We start from the raw sequence: 23,514 nt of genomic DNA, 5'->3' as shown, positions 1-23,514 counted from the left end.
TTGAGACTTGATCAAGTCTCACCCCACAAAGACTTGAGACTTGACTTGGACTCGTGACCAAAGACTTGAGACTTGACTTGGACTTGCAAAAAAGACTTGTGAACATCTCTGACATGAACCACGTGACGATAACCGTTTTTGGACTTCCGTTGTCGTAACTCTTCTATCTATATGGCGCTTGTACAGAGGAACCGGCTTTGAGGTGGGAGAGAACTTGCTGCATCTGAAGTGCCAGGTGATTTACTTGGTTGGTTACAGCTGATTGGAATTCAACCTGACGATCAGTGAGGTCAATCATTCCTCGGTTGATGGAAGACAGCTGTTCAGCATCGAGGGTTAGCTTAGCTTTCTGCGCTAACACATCGGCCTTGAAGGAACCGGAGTCGGCTGAGTCCATCTTTTGGCCAGTTCGTTCTGTTAGGAACCCGGACCTGGCCTTCGCCATATGCCACAGTAACGACCCGATACCGGTGAGACGCGTCCTGGACAGGTTTCCCCGTTCACATCACCGACCATCCATCATTAAAGTCCCATCACTGGTGGAACCGGTACCAGGGAAACCCGTCAAGCGATGGAACTTCCGAAAGGCCAACTGGGAGTCGTATGCTGAGGAGACTGAAAGAAGGTCAGCTGGACTACCAGACACAGCCGACCTGGATGCGGCCTATGCAGCCTACTGCCAGGTCCTCCTGGGTGCGGCAAAGAAGTCCATCCCACGTGGCTATAACAGGAATTACATCCCGGGTTGGGACGAGGAATGCAGCCACCTTCTGTGTGACCACCAGAGGGCTAGCTCCAGAGAAGAGGTGGATGTGACTGCAGCAGCACTGCTCAAGAAGCTGGATATCACCCGCAGGGCAAGATGGACAGAGGTTGTTGAATCAATGGACTTCACCCATTCTAGTCGCAAGGCGTGGCAGACCATCAACCAGCTCACAGGCAGAAATACAACACCCCACAGCTGCCCAGTCACAGCAAACGCCATCGCATCCCAGCTCCTGAAGAACGGCCGCTTCCCGGATGCTGACAAAGCCTTTGCCCGACTGACATCGCGTGAGGTGTCTTGCATCTCGGGAGCGGCCAGTGTCGATTCCAACCTCTCGGGAGAATTCACAGCAGAGGAACTCAGTGAGGCCATGAGCAAGCTCAAGCCAGGCAAATCCCCTGGCCGTGACAACATCCACCTGGAGTTCGTCATCCACCAGAGCACAACAACATCTGGCTGGCTCTGTGCTTTCTATACATCATGCGAGAGATTAAAGCTCCCAAAGACTTGGCGCCGTGCCTCTGTCATAGCTCTGCCGAAGCCAAATAAATCTGCAGAAGAGCCCAAGTCATACAGACCAATCTCGTTGCTCTGTGTCCCATTTAAGATCTTGGAGAGGATGATCCATAGCCGCATCGAGCCAGTAGTGGACTCACAGCTCCCACGGGAACAAGCTGGTTTCCGTCATGGAAGATCAACAGAAGACCAGGTAACACTACTCTGTCAGGACATCGAGGATAGCTTCCAGGACAATGAGAAAGCTGGGGTAGTGTACCTGGATCTGACTGCTGCATATGACACCGTGTGGCTCCGGGGACTCCACCTGAAGCTGCTGAGAACAATACCGGACCGCCACATGGTGAAGTTCATCATGGAGACACTTTCCAACCGTAGCTTCATCCTCCAGACCTGCAGTGGCCAGTGCAGTAGGCTCAGAAGACTGAAGAACGGGGTACCGCAGGGGTCTGTTCTCTCGCCGATGCTGTTCAATGTTTACATCCACGACCTACCTGATACAGCATCCAGAAAGTATGGCTACGCAGACGATCTTGCCATCATGCTGAGCCGACCAACGTGGGAGGCGATGGAAGAGGGTCTTAACGAAGACATGAGCACACTAGTAGCATACCTCCGAAGGTGGCGTCTACAGCTCAGCGTCGGAAAAACAGTTGCAGCGGCATACCACCTTAGCACCAGAGAAGCCAGGAGGGAACTTCAGGTGCGCGTCGACAATAAATGTCTGGAGGTCCAGCAAGCCCCGAAGTATCTTGGAGTGCGTCTGGATTGGACATTATCCTTTAAAAAACACTTGGAAGAAGTCAAGGCCAAGGTGACATCCAGAGTCGCGCTGATCCGCCGCCTCGCTGGAACAACCTGGGGAGCCTCCGCTAAGACGCTGTGAATATCCACTCAAGCCCTGGTCTTCTCTGTAGCGGAATACTGCGCCCCAGTCTGGAGCAGAAGCCCTCATGCGAGAAAGGTCGACGTGGCTATCAATACCTCCCTCCGAATAATAACTGGATGCTTAAAGCCTACCCCTGTGTCCCTCTTGCCAGTCCTCGCGGGAATAGCACCGGCCGGCCTCCGATGGGAGGCTTCCACCCTCGCCCTGGCCAGGAAGGCACAAAAGTATGACTGGCACATCCTGCACAACACCACAATAACACCAGCACCTCCAAGCAGACTCAAGTCCCGCCACCCCAACAACAAAGCAGCTCAAGAGATGCTCAACTCCACCTCTGAGGACATCTCCAGAGATGCATGGTTGGCAGCAGCTTGGAAGCAGGAGTGGGAGTCAGCCAGACCCTCCCGAATCCACCGTTACATCTGGGACCCGGGAGATGGCGCCATTGGAGGAGACAACCTACCGCGCCGGCAGTGGACCACTCTGAACCGTCTACGAACTGGGGTCGGTCGCTTTAAAACATCGATGAAGACGTGGGGCTTGGCGGACAGTGCGGCATGCGAGTGCGGTGACCCTGAGCAGACCGCTGTCCATATAATCACCATCTGCCCCTTATATAGACCACCCTCGGAAGCCGGCCTCTTCGACCTAGGACCAGAGATGCGGGCATGGCTACACGACACCGAGTTGGACCTCTAACGTTACACGAAAGAAGGAACCTTGACAGACACTTGGACTCAAACGCACGACTCAAAAGAAAGTTTGTTGTTCAAAAGGTCTTTACTTTGGATGAGTATAAAGTTCAAACAAAAATCACTCCTGAGAGGCAAAACGTATCAAAGCAAACTACAAACTAAATAAACTTGACTATGATCACAAAGTACAAAATCTCTTGGCGTGACAAGCTGGCTCTCTTAATGGCACAAGACGAACGGGCACAGGACAAAGGGAGACATGACTATTTATACATGAGGTAAGTGGGAACAGTTGGAAATTGATTGATTTAATTGAATTGCATTGCAGTGTCACAAGATTTGGTAATTGTTTTCAATCAATTTCAGTCAAGATTTTCTGGTTCCTAATGTGGTCATAGTGACAAAAATAAAAGCACACATTCATGAACTGTCGAGGAGAAAAAAGATAACCTTAGAGTTAGACCTTGAGAAGATTATCCCTTTCCAGCAAATCATTTTGTAAGCATGTGTACTGTGTTATAAGGAATTTAAAACAGATTTAGATGAAAAGGTAATTACAACTGACTAACAATAGATTGATTAAACATAAAGTCAAGAGATTATTTTTGTAATAATGTTCACACTGTTTAAAAAAAAAAAATGGTATACTGTTTTTTGGTAGTATGGAAGAGCACCAGAAGAAAGAGATCTTGGGTGTTTGGTATACTAGAGATCAAAGCTGCAAGCAGACGTCCCATTCTTCGCCTTGTAAAGAGAAGAAACAAGGAGACCCTTGTTCCCATCATCAAGAAGCATGTCAAGCCTCAAAGTCTTGTTGTGAGTGATGAGTGGAGAGCATGTCAGGGTCAACCACAGCCAGAATTATGTTGATCCACAAACAGGACTACATACACAAAATATTGAGAGAGCATGGCAGACATACAAGAGGGAAGTTTGGCGTATGCGGGGGAATCGTTTTGAGAAAACTTTTAAAAAACAGCTCTCCTTCATAGAGTGGACCTACTGGTTAGCAATAACCTATAAACATGGTGTACTTGGAAGACTTATCAAGGACATACGGAATGCTAACCACAGATAAGTTTAGGACCTTTCTGTAGGCAAATTATTGTTGTTAACTGATCGAGCTGCACACCCTGGTAATTAGCAGGGGGTTAGACCCACACATTGGGCCCAAAGGCTCTTTGCTGACGCCCATAAACATCCTGAACACAGCAAAATAAAATTGTATTTATAGTTATTAAACTGTACAAATCTGCAGTGCAGTGATTTTTTTCCATGTGCCTGGTATTGACTACCAGCTGGTAGATAATGTGTTTCAAACTTTATTTTTTACCATTTCACAACTGTTCAGTGTTATATTATTAAAATAAAAAAGCTTTCTTTCTCTGATATGCTGCCTATAGTGTTTTTTCTACTGTGCTTTATAGCCTGGTATTGACTTCAGTTATCCAGTGTTCGTGATCAGTTGTGCAAAACATTTCGCTTTATTCCCTGTTGCATATAATTAGTGGATGAATGTATGTGTTATGTTGATAGGTTATAGACTTTCTACTGTTCTCAACTGTTTTTCACTTTAATTGGATAGTCCTAACACATGCCTACAAACGGTATGTTTTGGTCATTGGATTTTCTTTTCACAAATGGATATTCAAAAACAAAAAACGACTGGATATTTGATTTTCGTTTTCAAATTGAAAAACCAAAATTTAAATACAAGGCGTTTTTCTTTATCATGGTCAAAAATGGATTTACTAAACTTAAAAAACGGGATGATTTTCATTTTCTACTTCTCAAAACAAAAAATAAAATCACTAGAAAACAGAAACAAAAAAAAACCCCGTTTTTTCCTATTCTGCTACCGGAAGTTGTCTATCAAAATAAGAGCGCAGATGAGGACGGCCAATCCGTGTATCTACGGTCCATTTGTTTTCACAACGAAAACAGCCAAGACACATATTGAGCCCAGATAATGAATGTTATTGAGGGCTGGAAATATAATAGGCCTGTGTCTAAAATGGACAACATTGTTAGGAGATTTCAACTATACAGCGATTCTGCACTGCGGTCACTCAGCCGTCTCTCGAGTTTATTATTATTTTTTCTGCCAATAGTTATTCTTGAGATCGATCCTGTTGGACTCAGTAGCCTACTAGTGAAACTACTCCCACAACAAGTACTATGAAGTACTTACTGTGTACTCTGTCAATGTCCCCTCCCGCAACCCTGTCTCCTAAAAATTACGTTCCCACAGAACTAAACTGCATTCTCAATTACGTTTAGCGAGAAACTTATTTTCTCCCACGTTACGTTCGTTATGAACGTATCTCAAATACGTTTATTTTCTACATATCTTCTAGAAACATATTTCTCCCACGTTACGTTTCTTGTGAACGTATCTTAAATACTTTTATATTCTACATATCTTTGCCATTTATTGTTTTGCTTATAATAATGATAATAGTCATTTATAAATATCATTTTAGAGCACACATTTGAAATCAGTAGGCGAGGCTGTAATTTCGCCAGCTGTTACTCTCATGAGGGAGGCAGAAAATAATAGTTTTAACATGCCAAAAAGCTGTTGTGTCGTTTATTGCACCTCAAACATTAAAACAAATCCAGAGTTACGTGTTTCTGTACTTACTTCCTCTAAGAAGAAAGGACAGTAACAGAAGATCTCTGTGACGCCAGATGTGGTGTTGTTAATGCGATATTATATCCGAAAAAAAATTCAGTTTAGGATGGCCGAAGACACTACACTACCCATAATCCCCAGCTATCCTTTGGCACTACAGTCCCGTTGACAAACCCCGTGATTAATCTTCAAGCTCTGGGATTGGATGTTGGAGTCGCAGTGCGCCAAGGTTACGCCAAGCGTCAAGCTCTTTGAAATGGAACAGACTATCCAAAACTGGACTCGAACGCCCCCCCAGAAATACACATGCTGGATATAGAGAACCGCAGTGACGCGTCCTAAAACCCGGAAGTAAACTTCTTCCGGTTCCTTCGTCAAAAACCAATGCAATTTCTCCATAGGATTTTGGAAAATAGCTCGAAATATGGTCTGTGGTTGACACACATTTAAGAGAGGGATCACGTTTTGTTCAGCCGGATAATCTCCACATGTCAACCTTACTTTTATAATGTTTGAATCATAAATCTAGTCGCCAGAAGCAAAATGCTAACGTTATGCTATAAACGAACTACAAGCTAGTACAGCAGCAGGGTCGCACGACTTCAACGTCACGCCAATTTAACATCGTTTCAACTGACTTGCACTGAAACTGCAGTTTGAACACTTTAAATATATTATTAACATTTTAAACTGTATATCCCGGTTATCTAGGCCCTTTTTGTTTTGTTTTATGTATACATGTCACACTGTGGGAAACGATATTTCTGGATGTATAACACATGTAGAATTTTTGACAATAAAGCTGACTTTGACTTTTGCGCGCTTGCATATTTTAACAAAGCTTTTCATTTTAGCCACACTGAATTTCACTAGAAGTCATGGCTGTGTCAATGACCAGTCTGATATCGTTTTACAAAGATGACAAGAAGAGTGTAGATAGAGGAGAGAACCACTACAAGTCAGGACACGTACAACAGTGGAGCCTAGATGAAGGTGTGCTTACCGGTGTTGTCAGGGCTAGCATGAGGGACAAGGTTTATAGTGTCGGTGAGTAGTGATAGCAAGAGTACCGTTAACCTAGAGTTAATTTATTCACATTAGTGACATTAATTCCCATCAACAAATCCATTTTTTGTGTCACATGAAATCTTTATTACAAATATTACACACCAGAAAACACAGAAATATCCATGAAATAAACATACAGTAGGCTATAAACAATTAAAGGGATAATTGGGAAGGCATTACAAATGTAAATATATTTTAAATAATAAAACAATCCCACCACCACAGGTATCTACAGGAGAAGAGGGAATTCTCTCCACAAAATGTGAATGCCCACGTGGAGAATGGAAATGCAGTCATGCGGCTGCATTAGCCATCTTTGCCATCCACAATTTCAGCTGCACTGACACCCCCTGTCAGTGGAAGAAGCCAAAGGCAGCTAAACGTACGCATTCAGTGGAGGAGCTATTTCCTCCAACCAATAACTCATTCAACCCGCTGACAAGAGAGCCCACCTCCGAAGATCGTGACTGGCTGAGGGACAGACTCTGGGGCAGGTTCTCAAGAATTTCTTGGCTTCTCTCCCCCGAGCCAGAAGAGGAACACTACAGCTTGGAAACACTTATGGCCCGTCTACACTACAGGCATCAAAAAATCTTGAAGCTGGGCGTGTCTGAGGCTTGGCGATTGTTTGCGTGCAACGTGACCAACAACCAATCACATGAATCTCCCGCCCCCGACATACAAAGCAATAGCAATGTTAAAACGAAGTAAACTGGATATAAAATCCCCAAACAGGCGAAAACCTACCAGTTTCATCCACTGTCTCTGCCACCTCCCTCCATGCCTCGCTCCTCCGGTTTGTATCCCGGTAGATGAACAGAGACTGATCATACAGTACCGAATTCACTACCGCTATAATGAATTTTCCCTCCATTTTTTTGAATATGAGGAAATGACCTGCGTAGTCTCTCCCAGCATACACGCGGTTTGATTGGCTAGCGCTTGTACTGGCAGATTTGCATAAACGGGATTTTATTGGCTGACGCCTCCATCGAGGCGTCAAAAGTTGAACATTGCTCAACTTTTGAAGCCAGCAACGCCAGCAACGCTCCACGTCGCTTCCCAAAATGCAGTTCGGCTAAAAGTGACGTCACCCCATTCAAAGTGAATGGGCGAAGCGTTGAAAGCATTTTTCGATGCCTGTAGTGTAGACGGGCCGTTACGGTACGTCCACACAGCAGCTTTTGACGAATCTTCCACTGCTTCCAACGCTTCTCTGCCCATTGACTTTGAATGGGGATGACGTCACTTTGCCTCGCTTTACGCCGAACTGCATTGTGGGGGAGCGAAGCGAAGATTTCCAGGATTTCCAGGATTTTCAGGATTCAAAAGTTGAGCAATGTTCAACTTTTGAAGCTGAGCTGGAAGCGTCAGCCAATCAAATCCAGTTTATGCAAATCTGACAGTAGAAGCGCTAGCCAATCCAATCGCGTGTAAGCAGGGAGAACCAGACCGCAGTTCATTTCCTCATATTCCAAACGAGAAATTACGGTAGCAAATCACCCGGTTCTTTACGACCAGAACTATTTAGCGGGATACAAACCGGAGGAACCAGGCATGGAGGGAGGTGGCAGAGACAGTGGGTGAAACTATAGGTTTTCGCCTGTTTGGGGAGTTTATATATATATATATTGCTCGCATAAAATCCCCGGGGTTTTTATGCTTTGTATGTCGGGGGCGGGAGATTCATGTGATTGGTTGTTGGTCGCGTTGCTCGCAAAAAATCCCCAAGCTTTCAGACACGCCCAGCTCCAAGATTTTCAAGATTTTTGAAAAGCTGCTGTGTGGACGTACCGTTACTGTTCCTGAAATTATCAAATCTGTTGGGCATCAGGGACCTGAGGCAATTGTGGCAAGCATGGCATTGTCTGAGGAGCAACAGAGGGCAATTCAGGTGGCTACCACTGGTCAGCGAATCAACCCAAACTGGCATTTGTTCAGGAAAGGAAGGTTGACTGCCAGCAACTTTGGAGCTGTCCTGAGGTCAAAGCGTGTGACTGCTTCCCTTATTGCCAGGGTGCTAGGGCAACAACAGGCCCTTGTTGGTGTTTTGTCTGTACAGTGGGGAACTATGAATGAATGTGAGGGCGTCAGGGCATTCACCACTGCAACCCAGATGCAGGTCCATGAGTCAGGTTTGTGGCTCTCCCAATCAGGAGTGTTGGGGGCATCTCCAGATGGTCTGGTAGGGTCTTCCGCTGTGCTGGAGGTAAAGTGTCCCTACGGAGCCAGGGAAATGACAATTAGTGAAGCATTGCAAATCAAGGGCTTCTGTGTCAGTAAGGAAGGAGTAACATTCAGCCTGCGTGAGGAACATCCTTACTGGCACCAAGTGCAAGGTCAGCTTCACCTCACTGCAAGAAAGAAGAAGAATTTAAGAAATTGTGAATCGTTTTTCATTTACATTTACATTTACAACTTTGCAATGTTGTGGTTGTTAGAGTGTTAGGTTTCCTGTCAGCTCGTCTGTTGGGAAGATATAAAATATTAGTTTCATGGAAGTCACACCGTCACATATAAGAGCATTAAGACATACAGTACATAGGCTAAAACAAAAACATCTAAAGATTAGGGCTGTCAAACGATTACAAATTTTAATCAGATTAATCACAGTTTAAAAATTAATTAATCATGATTAATCACCATTCGAACTATGTCCAAAATATGCCATTTATTTATGCATATTGTTGTGGGAATGGAAAGATAAATGAAAGAAGGCGGATATATCCATTTAACATACAGTATGTATGTTTATTATAACATTTTTATGCGTGTCAAAATGAAAGACAACCCACACACCTATCAATCATCAAACCGTGGGGTCTTAATTCATTACGTGTTGATTTCTATCAACGGGGGAGTACTTCAGGAAAGTCGACGGGGGGGGCGGCTAGTGGAGTACTTCGTGACAGTGGCGGCGCCAGAGATTTTCTCTAGGGGGTGCTGTGGGGTAGCTTGACGTTTCATAGAGGGTGCTCAAACATTTAGGGTTTCCCATTAATGCACCAGCGCTACAGTTGAATTTTCTACTGCAACACTCCCCACGCACACACACACAGTGCACCCGCGACTGTTACAATGAAGGCTCGATAATCAGCTCACGGCATATAGGCAGGGGTAAAGTGCTATTTTTACAAGTGGGGAGCGGACCTCACCTCCTCTAGGAGGGTCCTCACCTCCTCTAGGGGGGTCCGGGGGCTAGCTCCCCCGGGAAGATTTTTTGTTACATATTTAAGTTAAAAGCATCAATCTGGTGCACTTTGAGAGCAACATTAAGAGATCTATGGATACATCTCAACACCCATACGAAACAGAACTGTCAACAGATTTTCTATTTCTTTATAGATATTTTACAAATCACTCCCCTTTTAAAACAAACCGTTTGAGACCCACTGAGATAACTAGACTAAAGTTAACTATCTAAACACTGAGAGAGTCCTTTACTTCACCTGAGTTGAGGTTACCTGAGACTCTCCGTCTGACAGGAGAGAGTTCTCCCTCCACCTTGTTGTTGAAAAAGCTCCTTATATCCATTAGCTTGGCTAGCTAGCACCAGATGCTAACCACAACGTTCTCCGGTAGATACCCACTGGTGCGCGAGGCGAGCTCTCTCGCTCGCGCACGCACGCACACAAAATGGCTCGTGCCACACACACACACACACACACACACACACACACACACACACACACACACACACACCACACACACACACACACACACACACACACACACACACACACACACACACACACACACACACACACACACACACACACACACACACACACACACACACACACACACACACACACACACACACACACACACACAGAGCAGGGCTTGAATGAAACACAGAGACCCAGAAGTAAGCTACTTGTACTCACGAGGCCTATTATGTGCAGAATCCCTCTCGCTTTCAGTTGGTTTTGATTGAGTGTCCACACGTGGTCGTTTAAGGACTAAAAAACGATCCATTTTTCACTTTGCTGTTAGCAAATCATTTGGCGCTCTAGCTAACAGGAAGTCAATCAAGTGTCACAAAGTAATTTAGCCTATGGTCAAAAATCGAATGGGTGCTGACCATTGGCCTAATCATATCACCTGTGTTGGCTTTATGTTTTTGGTCACAAATGTGTTTGTTTCACATATGCATTGATGTAATCAATAATATTTCTAATTTAATTTAATAATAATAATAATTTTCGAAAAAAAAAAAAAAAAACACATATTTCTTGGGGGTGCTTAGGGGGTGCTTTGGCAATCCTGGGGGGTGCTTCAGCACCCCCTAGCTCCCCCCTGGCGCCGCCCCTGCTTAGTGACCACAGAGTGTGAACGTTGTGATCAGCTGTTTTAGCGCAGTTCTCCAGTGAAGGGGGGGGGGGGAGTCTCCCTCCGCCGGTTGGCGTAGTGTTGGCACAATTCCGTTGTACAGACCGACGTTAACAGCAGCCCTGTCTGTGCACACGGAGACCGACTCTGTCGTCCGGTGATCTAACCGCCTTCTGAAAAAGCTTCACAAGTACGTCGGTACGCAAATGCGCTTTGTGACACAAGTGACGGTACGCATTTCAGAGAGATTACGCACATAACCTGCGTACCAGTTATGTGCACCCCTGTACTACAGCAAAAGTATTCTCCGTCGGGACTTCCTGCAACAACACCACGCCGTTATCAAAGATGTTCTATTGAGAAGACGATCACTACGTGACAAAAGTTTTCAAAACCGTGGCTACTGAAATCAATCTTACTAACTGCTGTCTGTGCAATTTACTCCGCGCGAGTTGGCAGACTTTATTTTGCTTCCTTTAACATCATTTTTCATGGTGGGGCTAAGCCATTTCTTGGTATGGGTGTAGCCTACCCCAGCCATACCCTGGCGCTGCCACTGGTGGCATGTATGGGGCGGGCCATTCTGCACATGCGTTAAATGCGTTAAATATTTTAACGCAATTAATTCAAAAAATTAATTACCGCCGTTAACGCGATAATTTTGACAGCACTACTAAAGATATAACCTTGCACTTTGATAAGTCTCGTGAACATTTTCACTATTTTTACATTTTTATAGATCAAAATTGAACTAAAGAAATAAATGGTAGATTAATCCATATTGAAAATAGGTGTTAGCTGCTACACTAATTATAATAGTTATATTTCTTAATTAATTAAGATAAGATATTACTTTATTGATCCCAATTTGGGAAATGTTTGTGTTGCAGCAGCATAACAAGAAAAACAAAATATAAGTTATTATATATACAAAAGTATGTGAGGGATGGAATATTAAATTGAATATAAATGTAAAATGTACATGTGATTTTACGTCCAAGAGAAGCTATGGAGCAGAGAGTTCTCTGCCAGCCAGAGGTGATTTGTTATTAGTTCAATATGTCAAACTGATTTCCCTGACTACAATCTTTAGTTACATGGTGAAACGTTATGCTGCTTGTACTAATTAGACTTATCATATAAGCCACACAGGTTTTAATAGGATGTATTCATTATCTTTACTTATGTTGCGGTCTTTTCAGCAGCGCCATCTCTAAAACGGCGATACAGTCACTACTGTTGTGACAGAGTCATTCTTTGGTAGGCGCTCTAAGGCCCCCCCCCCTCTGCCTCCGCGCGTCCTTTTGTGAATGGGTCAGATTAACAGAGGAAGAATTCACAGCAACCATTGGTAAGGTTATAACAAATATGCTGATTTAATAGTAAAAGATACAAATACAATATCATCACGAAGTAATCCGGATTACTCCGGCCCTGTCCTCCCGCTGGGAACTCTTACTTACTCGTCTTGGCAGCTGGAGGAAAGAGACCGGACACAAGGCCGAACAGGCTTACATATAAGAATAAAACAGGAGGAGTTGGGTCAGCTGGTCATCTTTTCAGGTCATCTCATTGGGAGATGCAAAAGATGCTGTGTCACAGCGAATCAGCGCGTGCCAGCAGAGATGATCCGGAAACAAGAGTCTCTCAGTTTGAAGCAAAACAAACACATCTGGCATTCACTGTCTCATATTTCTGCAGCCTACACGCACACATTATACCCTCTGCTGTCGATAGCATGTGTCTATATAAGGGTATTTCCTCTCTCACAAAGATAACACAAAGATTTCATCCCTCATATCTCCAACTTCTGGTTACACAGACTGCTTATTATTAATACAAAGTAATTAAACCCACACATATACTATTCAAGATATGTAGACTTCCCTGAAACATGACATGCTAGAGATCTTAAGCAGAATATACTCTCATCCACCTAGCCCCCTGTCCTGCATACCTACACCTCCCCACAGAGCAATACAAACCCTGTTTACTCCAACCAGCCCAGAATGTTTATAGCCATTTTTAGTCCTTACATTTATGAAAGGATAAAACAGATAAATCAATATAAAACACAAACACAGGTATTGTTTGAACAGTATTCACTTAACTGCTACTATTGATAACCACCAGAGAAACCAAAGGGACCTCTTTTTAATATCTATCTGGAATTTGCAACAAGACTTTCTGCCATTTCAAATGTAACACACTTCTTAAATATCAGATGATAATAATCTTCAATTCCCCCTTTTTATCTCTTTCTCCAGAGATAAACTTAAACAAGGCATTTTGAAACATACCCACTGTCATTCTTTTCTACTGTGTCCATCCCAACATTGTATAAATCTATCAGAAACTGAGACCCAAAGTGTGAAGTAAAAACTTCTTTGCAGCAATGTTGAGCGCATCATCAAATGAGGGAAACTGGATTCACCTGTCAATACACTGATATTTATTGAGAGACAGACAATTACACACGGCCGGGAGATCATCCTAGTTTCACACTGTCCTTGTGCTCCACCAAGGTAATCTCTGAACCAAAAGACACAAAACATCTAACCAACACGAGGAGAGGCGGGCTCCCAGAAAGCCCGCGTATAATCAATAGCCGATGCGAGACAATGGTCTGCTTGTCTCAAAGAGATCCAGACAAGCCTCAACCTACACAGGAGTCTTTGACTGACTACAAGCAGATGTTTGCAGTATCACAGATTCTATAAAACAATAAGAAACTCTATAAACAGATCAGATGAAAATATTCTCTTACACAAAGTACTTGAAATCTTTGGGAACAGAACACCACTTTCCATGGTAGTGAAGGAACCATGAGAGGGCAGCTGAGTGCTAGCTAAAAAGCAGTCTCCTTGTGTGGTGAATCATCAGCCCCCCCCCCCCCCCCCCACAGAGGAATACGCCAACAAGGGGCAGCTGATAGGGAGGGAGAGATGCGGCTTTCCCTTCACAGGTGGAACTGATCAGAGAGAAGTAGACTCCTCTGCTGCCTTGACAAGTCCCCCAGCCCGCTGACAGCCGCTTCCGAGTAGTCTGCTGTAAGGATGTCTCCGAGGTCGTTCTTGTCCAGTCCACTGATGACAGCTTCCGAGATTGCTTATCTGTTGATCAACAACTAATGCTTAATGTAATAGTCAACTAAACTTTAAAGTTGCTTATCTGTTGATCATCAACTAATGCTTAATGTAATAGTCAACTAAACTTTAGTTGCTTATCTGTTGATCATCAACTAATGGTTAATGTATATTCTACTGGTAGTTAGTTGAATGCATGTTACTTGTCTGTTGAAACAGTGTTGTTGAATGTCAACTGATGACTTATAGAGTGTTAACTATGGACTATCAAAATAAAGTGTTACCAGAGATGGGGTCGTTACTAAAAAAAAGTAATATATTACATATTACTTTAAAAAAAAGTAATATATTACACTACTTCGTTACTCTCTACATAAAGTAACTCGTTACTTTACTCGTTACTTTACTCGCAGGGCCGGCCCGCCCCTCCCTGCAGGCAGATCACGCAGACTGCTAAAGTTTCAAATGTTCTCTTAGAGTCTTTAGTTCAGTTTCCATTGTCGCATAAGACTGATCCAGATCGTGAATGTTTTCCTATCTGACCATGGCTGTCCTCTGTCTCCTGCTATCTGTATATTTTGCGCAGTCTATCTTTGCTCACACTGTTGCGTCGGCGTGTTCTCCTGCGTCTTGGCCATTTGTTGCACTGGAACCAGACACCGCAAAGACTTCAGCCGAGCACGTACGAACTGTGCATGCGTGAGTGGCAATAACTCTCCTTACCAGCAGGCGGCGGTAGTGTGTATTCGTCATTCAAAACAGGCAACAACCGGAAACAGAGAAGAAGAACAGACTACGTGATATAAACAAACAACAAATAGCTGTGCGTTAGCTTCACCTTAGCATGTGTTCTTTGCAGGTGTTTGTTGAGGTTTGATTATGACTGATTTTAGTAAGTAACGAAGTAACGCGTGTCGGGGCAATGTTAGTAACTGTAGTGTGATTACTGAATTATAAAAGTAGCGCGTTACACTACTCCGTTACTTTGTAACGCGTTACACCCAACTCTGAGTGTTACCCACCAAGCCGATTTCGGCCGTCGATGAGGGTCCTGACGCCCTACTCAGATTGGTGTGTCCCGCACCGTCGTGTCTTTTCGTCCGAGTCAGCAGCGGAGGCTGTCCGCAAAAGAAATCACTCTGATTGGCTCAGCTTAGCGAATCAGTGCATGAAAAGCTAAACGGAAGTGAGGTACGCAGAAAAACGATTAAGAAGGCACACACAGACGGCTATTATTTTTCAAGGGCTGATATCGCCAGTACCGCACTAAACATGTTTTCGATAAGACGCTATGTGAAACAGTCTGTGAAACAGTCTGTGATGGACGAGAGTGAAAATGGAACGCACACGCTATTTGTTGTTTGTATATATCACGCAGTCTGTCTTCCGGTTGCCTCTTTTGAAGGACGAATACACACTACTGCCGCCCGCTGGTAAGGAGAGTTATTGCCACTCACGCTTGCGCAGTGCGTATGTTCTACTTGACCATCGGCTGAAGTCTTTGCTGTGTGTTCCAGTGCGACTTTTTGGCCAAGACGCAGGAAACGTGCAGGCGACACAACAGTCGGGTCCGTCGGGACGTATTCTTTGGTGTGTCAGGGCCTTAACATTTCAAAGTTCTCCTTCCAGAAGGATTTTCTCTCCCACACTCTCTCCTCCCCTGCCTGGATCGCCTCCATTTGACGCCTTATTTACTTTATTAACATAGTGACATCTCGCTCTTCCATCGGCTAGAGCTCCAACACATGAGGCTACTGTAAGTGGTGGGACAACTATAAGTGGTTGACCAATCATAACAGAGCCGACAGCTAACAAATCAGAGCAGACTGGGCTCTGGTTTCAGACAGAGGGTGAAAAGAGGTGCTGCAGCACAGGCCGTATGAGAAAATAGAGACCTTTTTGAACATTAAAGCATGGAGACATGTCATAGCAGAGGCACAAAATACAAATATCAACGTGCATATGAGCATTATAGGGCCACTTTAAAGAAACACAGTGTTTTGTGTTCAAATTATGACTTTGGTGAAATTATGGGAAAGGGAATAGAATATTAAAAGAAACCTATTTTAGGCTGATTTACTTGTCCAAAAGTGGAAAAGTACATATGAATCACAAACAGACTTTCCTGACACCACTCAACCTCATCAAGAAAGCACCCAGGTTTAATTTCCTTGAAAGTTAATCTAATTATTCTTAAATGTAAGAAGAAAGTACAAGTAATGCAAGCAGCTGAACCAAAGGCAAGGCTCTCAAGGAAGACACCATATTCTTTCTGGATGAATTGATGGAGCTGCTCAAATGCAGTATTCTAACGAGCTAAAGTGAGTTTGAAAGACCGTCTTAGAAGTATTAATGAAGCTGAAAAGTTCCTCATGGGAATATATCAGGACACACAATAAAAGGAACTGCTGAAAGTAGTACTATCCTAAATAAATGATGAACATAAACCATAGGGATAAGGAATAACTTATGTGGGATAAAATCATTGTCTACAGCCATCTCAACTGTTTAGGAACATTGATATGGACTTGGATTTTTACTTTTTATTCTAGAGAGGCAGTGGTTCTTGGTGGAAGTCACTTGTGCATTACTATTCCATGTTATCTGAGAGCTGCACTGAAGCTTGGTTGAGTTAACACACTCTCTAACAAGCATTGGATCAATTAATTAGTGCACTGACCTGTTGAGAGGAGAGAGGAGATTGATTCAACAACCTGGTATATAATGGTTAAGTCTTGGGAATAGGGTCCTTCCATTAATATAATTATTGTTTTTATCAATTAGAGTGACATGAAATGTATTTCTATCAATACAGCTTAAAATTGCAGACATCAGGTTTAAATGATATGTGAATAGAGGAGATTAAATAAATGCTCTTTTAGTTTTAGTTTATAGCAGAGAATAAAAAGGACAGATGCCAACATTTTGAATACAGGTAAGTGATACTTTACTGTTTTCTCTCACAGCAGAACATGAGGAGCTTAACATTTTTAAAAGTTTAATATAGTTAATTAGGCTCGAACAAAATAAAGTGCTTGCATGGCGTATTAAGAGGCTTACTATCAAAAAGAGCCATGAGTGCTATTATAAAAAAGCTAAGGGAAAGTCACTACAGATCCATTTTAAATAAATCATATACTTTTGTTAATGACTACAAGCCCCTCCGTCCCTCAATCTAATTATCCTGAGAATACAAACAACCACACAGGACTTAGTGATGGATTGGGTATTCTCTGGGTTCTGGCATTAAAGCCCAAGCTATAAAAGGAAAAACGAACTCCACATAGCATAATGGTTCCAAATATGAGAGACAGCTTTATTTTATGAAATATTTAAAGGGAAACTAGCATTGCTTTATTACTAACTTACAGAGAATCCAAAAAACATTAGTAGGCTAATGCCCAAGCGGCAAACTCTGGGGAAGAGCCAGGACACCAATACGGAAGTGCCACACACTGCAGTTCATCTAGTGGCCAGTAGGAGCAGTCTGCAGAAGGGAGCAATTTCCATAGACCCCCATGTTAAAATGCCCAACTTTACAGCAAAAATAAACATGTTTACATTGTGGTTCAAAAAACCATATTCTCTGTATAGTTAGATCCCCCCTTCATGAATATGGATTGGGGGGGGGGGGGTGCATTTTTTCTCAACTCATCTGTTTAATTAATATTAAGCCTTAAAGTTATGCATATATTAGGGCGTGGTCACATTGAGTGACAGCTCTGTCAAGTGACTGCTGCTGCTAGCTTCTTGTCTCTCTGCTAGCTACAGGGACTCTGCCTGCTCAGTTCATCCAGGGAACACAACTTGAAGCCGGCCGTGTTTGTTTGTTCTTCATGCTTCAGGGTTCGTACGGTCATTGAAAACCTGGAAAAGTCATGGAAATTCAAAATGCAAATTCCAGGCCCTGGAAAAATTATGGAAAACAATATTTTTCCCAAAGTTTTGGAAAAGTCATGGAAATGTAACTAAAGTTGGGTCAAATATAATTTTTATCTAATCGGCGAAATAATCTGCGGTCGCGAGCTGTTATGTGCCATCATGAAGCGCATGGTGTTATTTTTTAATATATGAAGCGCGAGCTGTGTGCTCGAGTCTTCTTGCCTGTCGGGCCCAATAGTCTGGCTGCAGACCGCAGCAAGGAGGCGGATCGTATAGGGGCGTTTCCTAAAGGGTTATGAACCCCGCCCCCACGTATTTCTTAAAGGTATATGACGCTCTCTGTTTCTCATTTATGTTAATGCTTTGAATGAATCATAAACGAACTTTGAAAAATAATAATTATAATTAATTTGCATAAAGAATGAAGAGTATACAACCCACAGAGAAGACAAATTCATAAATTGTAGGCATATCATTTTTCACTGTTTGTGCAGTGGTAGTAATTATTATTCAAATCAATCAACTACTTTTTATGGAAGATATTGCTGTATATCATTTAACAACATGAGTAGAGGTTTCTGTACACCTAAAATACTGAAGTTTAAGTTACTGTCCTGATGTGTATCATTCATTTGTTCATGTTGTGTCTGGTGGTAAGATTAATTAAAAAAAAATATATATATACAGTACATACAAAGAGGAAAGTCTTTATTAAACAAACATTTTATTGGCTGTTCTAATTATTATTAACCCCATCAGCCATTTTCTTGGAAGGTGCCTCCAGCATCATAGAAACAGTCAATGCTGCAGAATCCTGCCAGCTCATCTTCCGAGTACATCCCAGAGAGTTGTCCTCTGCGCCCATGTCCCCTGTAGCCTTCCGAGTCCTTGTACCGGTTGCGGCACTGTATGCAGCTGGAGATCTGGAACGGGATCCTGTAGGTCTTGGTGTACTCCACAGAGTACTTCTTCCAGGTCACCACACCTGATGAGAAAAGAAAAGAAGGACTCAATTGTCTAAAACGTAGGTTCAGGTTATTTTTTATTTAAGCCAGAAGCCTACAGCTGCCACCCAAAAAAACCCTTTGCGCTGGCCTTTCTTCAAGCCAGACAAGCAGTCATGTCACCTATAGCTTATTGTGGTTCTATAAGTGAGTGACTTTACCTGTAGCATAGAGATGCTGTGCACATAAAAATGTGGGAGTCTAAATGAAAGCGTAACTATATACAGCATGGCTGAAGGGTTAGTGAGCCCGACTGGGAAGCCTCCAGGGGGCCTCAGAAATGTGTCAAAGTGTCCCTGAGCAAGACACTTAACCCCAACTGCTTACCGCTTTATGCAGCTCAAGGGGTCACATAATTTGTATAATATAACTAATGTTTTTGCTTATCGATATTAGGAAGTTTTTATTATGTTACATTCTTTAACCTGTCTTTAATAGTGTTAGGTGAGCTATTAAGCATGTGTTAGATGACCTGTGACTCTTCTCTAATCATATTACTTTACCACATTTCTGATGATGCCATAACTAATGTTACATAATTATAGAAGACACATCCGAAGTGTTATTTTTACATATTGATTAGCAGCCGACATTTACTGAAAGGATGCGTCCGTCTCTCGTCTGGTTCATTACAACTAGTAGTTACAAACTGTTACAGTTACAACCTTAATCAGTACCGCACATCTTATTACTCAATTCAACCAACCAAGCTAGCCATGTTGTCTATCCGAATCCATACCATATTATTTGATTAAGTTACAGTATGTAGGGCAGGCCTACTTATATTTCCAAGATAATACAACAGTACACAACAGTACACTAGCATCATGCTAAGTGCTGGTTAGCATCACAGCATATACGCTAACCTTAGGTCAATTAGATGATCAGTGTTATGGAAATCTTAGACCTAGTCAATACTGTGGAGATACACAAGTCAGAAATATCAAACAATAAATGGTGAAACAGACAGAGTTGTCTTTCGGGTTATTTATTTGAGGCCTCAAAGACACAGGTCTCACAGAACACAAGGTATTCTGAGAGAGTGCGCCCCGAGTGAAAGATTATATGAGATTACATATTATATGTATTATATACAGGTTATATGATCTTGCCAGTTCAACAACATTCCGTCACTTATCAGTGAGGGGGCCCTGGCAGGAGAGATAAGCTTTCCAAAGGAACTGAAACTGTCAATCACTAATAGATTGAACCAGGAACCCATTCAGCAAAAAGGGGAAGTGGGGAAACTTGTCAGCAACACATGGAGGCTAAGAAATGGGGAACTTGATTATAAGACAGGGAAACTAACAGGAACTTGCCCATTGCCCTGTGCTTGGCACCCAGCCCCCTCCTGAAGTTCAGACCTTAGGTGACCTTAAAATGTCACTCACAAAGCAGGCAAAGGACATGAACTGGAACACATCACCCAGACCTTACTCCGACGTTTTAAAAGGTCATGAGTGTCAGAACATCATTATGGAAACTGTTGCAAGTGCTGACAGAGTTTATAAGCTAAAATACATTATTATAGGAACTGCTGCAATTGATGTGTCCATGTAAGGTAAAATATAAAGTCTGCACTATAAGAATGATAAACTACACGTATATAAAGTTTGCCATTACATCAGCTTTGGTAACACAAATCAGTATTGTTACCGAGCCTGATAATCTATTGACCCATCTAAATGTAACGTTATTACAACAGTAGAGTAGGCCTGGTTGCAAACGTGTTTATAGCATCATGCTAAGTTAGCATTTAATACCACAAACATTTTTACCACATACAACTATTATTTACTTTATTAACGCTTAACGAGGTTGGACAGTCGATGTTGTACTTTGATAACGAGACAATTGTGTGTTAAGAAAAATGACATTACAATAAATATAAACATGCATCTCTGGAAAATACTATTACCGCTGTTTCAACTTGTTGTTCGGCCATCGTGAAAGAACGAATGACTTATTCTGCGAGGATTTATAAAAGCAGCTGGAATCCCTTAAATTGCATTACTGCCACCTACAGTATGTATTTCTGCTGAGTGTCATTATTCTATTGGATAAAAAAAGTTAGGAAACGCCCCTATAGGATCCGCCCCTATACGATCCGCCTCCTTGCTGCGGTCTGCAGCAGGCTGAACTCTGCTGCTCCGGGATGAGGGTCAGCTACATTATCTACGGTGCGTTCGTTAACTGTGCGGAGTCACTGTGGCACAGACTGAGGCGCTGGTGAACAGCTGTTAGAACGGGCCGTTCAGGTATTCAGAGCAGAGCGGCAGAGCGTGATGTGAACTGAAACGTTTTTCTGTCGCAATATTATTTAAGGAATCGTTGAGCTAGCTATAGCTAGCATACATTGTCACTATCTATCTAACGTTAGCTTTAGCCTTCGTTTTCTAATAGTTTTTTTCATAGGCTATAAACAGGTGGTATAAGTATAGATATTGTACTAGAGCAAAAGTAGAAGTACTCAGATCTTGTACTTTAGTAGTTCAAACCGGAGAGACGTGATGTAAAGAATACATATTTATTGTTACACGTCATATGAATGAAATGATTGCCATGATAATACAACAGGAGAATGTAATGGTGTTTGGCGATTAGGCCCCGGTTTGCAGGATAATCATTCAGGGGGGAAAGAACCGCTCCGATAAAATCCCCGGGGTCTAGACACTGGTGGTGGTGATAAGTAGGTGGGACCGGTCTGAAGAAGGAAGGTTTAGCTTTGTCCTGGAGGAGACTGGAGGCGAGAGGGGTGGAGGCGGGTTGCGTGTGGTCACCTGAAATGACAACTGACAGGGAGGAAGAGCAGGCATTTAAGGATTTTAGCATGTGCAGCAATTGGCTGCTGAGGGGTGACGCCCTCGTATTTAATGAGAGGGGAGGGAGCAATAGAGTGACGTGTAAGTGACTCATTGTTAGGTCTTCCCTATTGAACTTAAAGACGGTGGTGATATTTCCTCCTGTGGCGATGGCTTTATCGCACTCCGGGGAGGGCAGAATAAGGCTAAACAGGTTAACATCCTTCCCTTCAAGAATTTTTGACCTAAGCCGTGAGGAGATGTTGGCGGCTTGAGAAATAAAAGGCCTACCTGAAGGGGGGGCTGGGAGGGCCGAAGCCAGAGAATAAGGAGGAGCTATTGCTGGAATGCGTAGAACACCCTGACCCGGCAACCCCGGCGGGACTGAGGCAGCAAGCGCTGCTCTGAGTGCAACAGAAGTTGACGCTCCTGTACCGGAGTCTTCCACGGCCTGGAGGCGAGCATCGATAGCTCTCATGGAGCTAGCCAGGGATTGCAGGGCGCCGGCCTGGCGAGCCTGGGAAGGGGTGGATTTGGGAGGCGGACGGGGTCCTGGAGGGCTCGACTTCCTGCCCTTTTTTCCTCCGCGGCTGCGGCCGCATCCTCGCCCTGGTCTCTCTGGGGAGCTGCCTGGGGCTGCTGCCCCGGACTGGGGAGCTGTGCTGGAGACCTGGTCCGAGAGCTCTCGGAGCTGCGAGAGAGTGAGGCCTGGGGCTGTGGGGATGCCCTGCTGCAGGAGCCGGGCGATGAGGAAGTCTGCCTCTGGTGATAGGCCGCTGTGGGGAGCTGAACCGGGATCGAAGATTTCCACAACAGGTTCGTGATCCGAGTTGGACATCTTGAGCTAGTTCTTTCTTGTGTTTTTTCCTCACGAGGAAGAGTCTTGTAGTACTACTACTGCGTGTGGTCACCTGAAATGACAACTGACAGGGAGGAAGAGCAGGCATTTAAGGATTTTAGCATGTGCAGCAATTGGCTGCTGAGGGGTGACGCCCTTGTATTTAATGAGGGGGGAGGGAGCAATAGAGTGACGTGTAAGTGACTCATTGTTAGGTCTTCCTTATTGAACTTGCGCTAAAGCTTTCATAAGTACTCAGATATTGTACTTAATACAAGTAGAAGTACTCAGGTCTTGTTCTTGAGTAAAAGTAGAAGTACTCAGATCTTGTACTTGAGTAAAAGTAGAAGTACTCAGATCTTGTACTTGAGTACAAGTAGAAGTACTCAGATCATGTACTTGAGTAAAAGTAGAAGTACTCAGATCAGGGCTCGAGCTTAAGGACGTCCCGTCGTCCCGGGGCCGAAAAAAATAGTGTCGGGGAGGATAAAAAATAATTTTGGGACGAATTTGGGACGAGAGTTAAAATAAAAATACCCTGCTAACTCTACTACAAACGGCGATGAAAATGAAACCGACTGCACGTTTTGTGTAGCACACAGTTATTAAACCACCTTGGTCCTTGTCAACATAAACACACACGCACAAAACATTTAGCAACCTGCGAAATACACACACACACACACGCAGTACGTAGCTACAGCTGTGCCCGCGAATTCCTGTCCCGCAAATTCGCGGGTCTAGCTATGTACTGAGTGTGTGTATTTCGCGGGTTGAGTGATATACAATGATAATGGCATCCCGTGGAGGAATTCTGAAATGTTTTACCGTTACATCACAAAAACGCACAGCAGAACCAGACCCTGGAGCGCCGGCCTCTTTATTTACTTACTCCTCTTCATCCCCTATGGGTAATAAGGCTGAGAAGAGAACCCTCCATCGTATTTAGTCCTTAGCAATATGCTGCGCCTCTCCCCATGTAGGGATGGGTACCGAGCCCCG

The 23,514-nt window shown here is 43.5% G+C and overlaps 1 long non-coding RNA gene across 1 annotated transcript; it reads right to left on the bottom strand.

Annotated features, from left to right (window-relative positions):
- Window positions 1–18,551: 18,551 nt before the first annotated feature.
- Window positions 18,552–20,837, bottom strand: LOC117544083. Its single transcript, XR_004568647.1, has 2 exons — window positions 20,792–20,837; window positions 18,552–18,854 (listed from the first exon to the last, which is right to left on the bottom strand). It is a non-coding gene; the product is annotated as an uncharacterized LOC117544083 (long non-coding RNA).
- Between the last annotated feature and the right edge of the window lie 2,677 nt (window positions 20,838–23,514).

The sequence above is a fragment of the Gymnodraco acuticeps genome, unplaced genomic scaffold (genome assembly GCF_902827175.1).
Source record: "Gymnodraco acuticeps unplaced genomic scaffold, fGymAcu1.1, whole genome shotgun sequence".
NCBI classification, from domain to species: Eukaryota; Metazoa; Chordata; class Actinopteri; order Perciformes; family Bathydraconidae; genus Gymnodraco; species Gymnodraco acuticeps.
The sequence above is the reverse complement of the archived record's forward strand: the minus strand, read 5'-3'. Positions and strand labels throughout refer to the sequence as shown.